The sequence below is a fragment of the Microtus ochrogaster genome, chromosome 16, assembly GCF_000317375.1.
Source record: "Microtus ochrogaster isolate Prairie Vole_2 chromosome 16, MicOch1.0, whole genome shotgun sequence".
Classification (NCBI taxonomy): domain Eukaryota; kingdom Metazoa; phylum Chordata; class Mammalia; order Rodentia; family Cricetidae; genus Microtus; species Microtus ochrogaster.
In genome coordinates, this window is record NC_022018.1 from 13,562,096 (window position 1) to 13,567,756 (window position 5,661).

Genomic DNA, 5,661 nt, shown 5'->3' on the forward strand with positions numbered 1-5,661 from the left:
TTATATTGTTCATTTGTTTGGATCATGTCTCCTTTTTTCTTGACTCCAGAGTGTATGCACATTCAGAAAACCTATCACTTCTCTGAGTCTTCATAAATAAATAAGGTGTGCACAGCAGAAGACCAAGGAAAAAAGCCCAATACATGTCGAATTGGATGTCAGGAAGGAGACAATGCAGAAACTATGAAAGATAATTTGAAAGATAATGAATGTGATTACAGAACTGATTTTAAAAGGTATTAAAATCCTGTAGATAGCAGAAAACTCAATAGTTCCTAAGAAAGATACACCAAAAAACTATGAATAAAACAAAAAAATCCATACTTTAATATATAATGATAATATATGATTAATTTTTATGTCAATATGAAGAGCTATCAAACAATAGTTAATAGTTTTTTTAACTATTAGTTATTTCTAATAAATTGTTTTGCCTTTGGACATCCCTATGTATAATCCATTAATATTTAAGTTAGTTATTGATTCTGTGATAATTGAACAAAATATATCTGAAAAGAGTTTAGTTTTCTTGCTTTGCTTTTTTTCTAATCAAAACTCAAAGCCAGACATGGTGATTCAGTCTATAATCCCAGCTCTCAGGAGGATGAGACAGAAGAACTGTGTGTGTAGCATGGACTACAGTATGCTACGCTTTCTCAAAGAGAAAAAGAAAAAACTCTCAAAGCCAGGTTGAATAGCTTTAATTGATTTTTATATTGTGGGTCCAGGGAAGGAATATTATTGCTAATTCAATCAGTTATGCAAAAGTGTCTTTAAATCACTTCATTTGCCTACTGTCAGTTCAAAGAAAGGTTTAAAAGGTGCAAAACCACTCAGAACAATATGTAAATGGACAAAAGAAAAACAAGTTCTGGACACGCCCTGTTTTATAGTCAGAGTGTATCGCTGAGAGCTTTTAACTGGGATTCTGAGTGTTCAGGTTTCTTAGATTATACCATAGTTGTGCTAACATTTTTAAGGGTGTTTATATATTCATTATTTTTTAATATTCATGAAAGTATATATACTGAATAAATCACCATATCTGTTAGCATTCTTAATGATACCAATTAAAGGAAACACTTCAGCTTCATTATTCATTATTAAGTAATTAAAGGGAATTAAATCCTCCCTTATAGATAATCCCCAACTACTGGAAGAAAGTAAAGCCTGCTTATTTTTACCTGTCCACTTAAGTAGCTAAAACCCTAAAACTGTACAGATGGTTATGTGAGCCCCTTCTCTGTGAGCACAGCTAGAAATGGAGAAAGCACTGCAATGGCCAGCCTTCTTTGGACAGTTGGTTGTGTTTTCTTTTGCCCTTCACTAGGAAGACTCTGTGCAGTCAATGCACTTGACACTGGCTTTTTCTTGACCTTGATTCTCAACTGTTCTCTCTGCAATCAGGAAAGAAATGGTATTTAGCTCATTCTTTCCAACTGAATATTTGTTAGTCATCACCGGGCTAGTGACTGCTGGTTCTAAAACACGTTGTGGCAAAGTCTCATCTTTTCTCCTGTATATCCTATTTTAAAAATGAAAATCCTATTCAGGGGAGAAGAATGTCTTGATGAGCCCCAATTTGTACAAATGCCCGACTTCTAAGATTGGCCAGTTAATCAGAGAAGGAGAAATAAATACAGTATTATTGCTTTCTGGTGAGTAACTGGAAGCCATGGTTGCCTTAGAAATCATCAAGGTTTCTACCCTGAGGTAAGCGAGGGGCCTGCTCTAGGCAGAAGCTGACTTTGGCAGATTCCACTGTTTGTTTTTGTTCTGAAGTTCAGGATGAAATGCGTACTATAAACAGCAGACAAAACCACCAGCATCAGTGAAGGTCTCTCCATCAGGCTGTTCATACGAAAGTTTTTAAAAATGTAACTTAAAAATTGTTTTCTGTCTTGTAGGCAGTTCCCTTTTCTGGCCATACAGTCTTTTGTTTCCTTTCTTTCCACTCAAAGATTTCTCCATAACAACCTATTGGTGAAAAATTATTTTTTTGTCATAAAAATGCCAAAAAAAATGTAACAGAAAAAAAAAGGCCAGGGGACGGTATATGACATTTCTCTGAGAGTCAATGGCTTCCTTTTCTTTTCCTTCTACTATCTAGATTTTTGTCTCATTCCTCATCTGTCCCTCAGTGTCCTGAGCCTTCCTGTCTGCTTTTTCCTCATTCTCTGACTCTGGTGTGGGTTCAGGAAATTCACATCATCCTTCATCTTCTGCTCTGCATCATCCTCTCTCAGACACACACACACACACACACACACACACACACGCTCACACTCACAGACACACATGCATGCATCTTCCTCATATGTCCAGTGCAGTCCCAAATTCCAACACAGGCACTTCATTCCCTGCATTATAGCAGACCTCCCTGTAAGAACAAACTCTCCTGGAAGACACTATTCTAAATCAGGATGCTTTCTAAACAGTGTGAATCAATTTTACAGCTCTTTAAGAGGTATTTTGAGTGGGAGTTGATACTAAGATGTCACACTCTAGCTGAGGAAGGGTTGGATGCAAGGATTGTCAGGTGGTCTCTGCACTTCCCATCTGCTGTTCAAATGTAGTCATTGTCTTATAATATTTTCACATCTGGTAAAAAGACATATTACCAATATTTCTAGCGTATATTTTTAGTTTATGTTCCCAGTGTTTGCTTCCTCTCCATTTCACTCAGTGGCACATTGAGGATTGATTGATTACTTGGTGTTTACGATAGCCTCCCTCTGTGGTTTTCCTAATGCCTAAAAAGTGTGGGTTCTTTCTCAAATCTAAAATCACTTCATCTATTCTTACGATGTTTATTAACTAACTCGTTTGTTTGTTTTGTTTGTTTTAATTCTGAGAGGTCACTACTAAAGATAGTCTAACCTTTAAAAGAAATCTTGAATTCTTTTCCCTACTATTTAAAGCAGATTTAAAGTTGTCCACAAGGAATCATTTGGGAAATGGGGACCCCCCCCCCAGAAGATGTGACCTACCATAAGATGTGAGAACCATCTCAGACCCCAAGAGTGTAGCTTACATTCTGTGTGGGTAGCTAAGAAGAAAAGTTACTTCCTCTTGGGGTTGTTCCCGCAGTCACTCCTGGAAGTCCAGCTAGCTCTTCTCTGTCTCTCTAGCCTTGGAATTCAAGATCTCAGGGTGATGGTAGGTGGCTCTGTATTTCCTGTTCCTCCCTGAGCCTGCCCCATGGACATCCCAGGAATCACATCCATCCCATGTGCACAGATTTCTTTCTTTCAAATGACCCAACAAGTGGTTTACCACAAGGAAATTGGCATGCAGGAAAGCCAAGGCCTTACTCAAATTCTGTCTGTACCACAAAGCTCCCATAATGCACTGCTTATTCAACAGTGACTTCTTGTCATTCTCTCTCTCTCTCTCTCTCTCTCTCTCTCTCTCTCTCTCTCTCTCTCTCATAATAATCTCTACTTACTGTAGAAAATAAGTGATGTGATGCTATAGATCCCTTAATGGTATTATAGTGTCAGGAAAAGGCACTAAAATAAGCCAATTTAAATATAAATAAGGTCTGATTATTCTCATTCCTTTAAAATATTGAAGCACGCGGCCCATAAAAGCTCTTTGGTCAATCCTGGCTAAGAAATTACCCATTTTATGAAACAACGTTTTTATGTATATAGAAAATTGGCCATTGCAAATAGAGAGAGGCAGCCCTCGTGATAGTTACAGATAGCGTTTGGCATCAGGGTACAGACTTAGTCTGAATCTCTGTGACTTGCAACCATCGCTCCTATAGAAATATTTGTATCCCAAATGCCAAGGCCCAAGTAAACTGCAATACTAAAACAGCAACAGTCGCTCTGAAAATTGGGACTTGGAGCTGAATGCATATGGCTTTCAGCCAGAATGTTCCGTGTATCCAGGTTTATCGAAGTACGTGACTGATCATATCTAAGCTACTTCAGATGAGCTCCTGTCCCTACCAAAATACTCCTAATCAAAAGGTCCTGATTTCTAAGGCTTTATTTTCCCTCTGCCATTTTTTTCAATATTGATTTACTTAGCTTTGTAATGCATTTGTGTGTGTGCTTGCCCACACATGCTCAGGTGTGCTTGTGGAAGTCCTGGGTTTTCTCCTTCAGTCTTGCTGAAATAGGGTAGGGTCTCTCATTTCTGCTGTTGTACTACTGCATAGTCTGGCCTAGCTAGCCTGAAGGCTTCCGGACAGTTCTCCAGTGTTTGACTCCCACTCAAGAATGATGGGTTCACAGATGCTTGCTAATGCATCTGGCTTTCTTGTGTGGGTTCTGGGACTTATTCCTCTGGCCATCAGTGCTTTTATCTGCTGAGCTATCTTGCTGGCCTCCCTACTCATTTTTGGGAATGGGGGATGGTGTCTAATAGGTGTGTCTGGTTTAGAGAAATCTCAGTAAAATGAGGGAGAAGAGCAGGTCATCACAGAGCCTGGTGACACCAAAATCACTTTGCTTTGTTTACTTATGCAACACTAAGCCAATGCCTGTCTTTGGTTTATTTGAGGGATGGAAGGAAAAGAAAGGACATAGTGTCCTTGGCATGACTAGTATTATTTAGAGGTACATCTGTTTTCACAAATCATTAATGGATTCTCCCGGAAATAGTCCTTTCTCAAACATTAGGTCAGCAGTCCTGATTAGAATCTGCTTCAATCATCCATGAAACTAGATACATCCCCTGCAATTTATTATTTCTATGAAACATCACTAATTACCATTAAGAAGAAAGGCTCATCTCAAATTTAAGATTCGAAAAGAAAGAACAATTGAACTTCTTTCAACTTTGCACAGTGATTTCAATGAAGCTGAGGATATTTGACTTAACGTATAAATAAAAATTATTTCTAAACAGCACATTAGCCTGGTATGTATATTTGGAATATGGACAGGGTCTTCAAGGAGCAGCTTGTTCTTTGAGGCAAACAAATCAAACATTCCTACAATCTTACGGCACTAATAGCTTAGCAAGTTCATTCTTCTCGTGGAAAACACAGTGATTGCCTTTATCTTAAGATCTGTCCATTGTTCTTTAGCAAGTGGAGCCTGAATTACAGAGATTATAGTATTGGGGATAGATATGACAGTGATTAGGGAGAAAATTCTGTCTTAAAGTTTCCTACATATTTCTTGGGGTTTCATTTTTCAGCTGAATATGAAGATATTTTTTAAGAGACTGGGGAAATAACTGTGTTATGAATGAGCTGACGTTTCTCCTGGATGTTTGATAATGCTATTAAATTTATTCCATGTTTTTAATTCAAAAGCAAACAACAGTTAAAACAAATACATTGCGACAGGATGTTTGGTCCCAAATCATCCCTCCTGATTATTTATTTGCTGTTAATAAAGGCTAAAGACAAGGATGGAGAGCCCAGGCTAGTATTTTAAATAGAGATCTTAGACAGCTACTGTAATATCAGGTTTGCAAGAATGTCTAATGAGGATGTGGCATGTAAGTGTCAGTAAACAACCAAGGAAGAAATTTTGTTCATGTTCTATAACAGACAGACATTAAAGCTGGAGTGAGAGGCTAAGCACAACACTGGGGCAAGCTCCAGCTGAGAACCTTGAGGCAGCCAGACATTCCTGTCCTAAGGGAACTCCTTCCTGGTGTTTTCCCATGCTTCTGTAGACTAGTGCTTTCACTTCC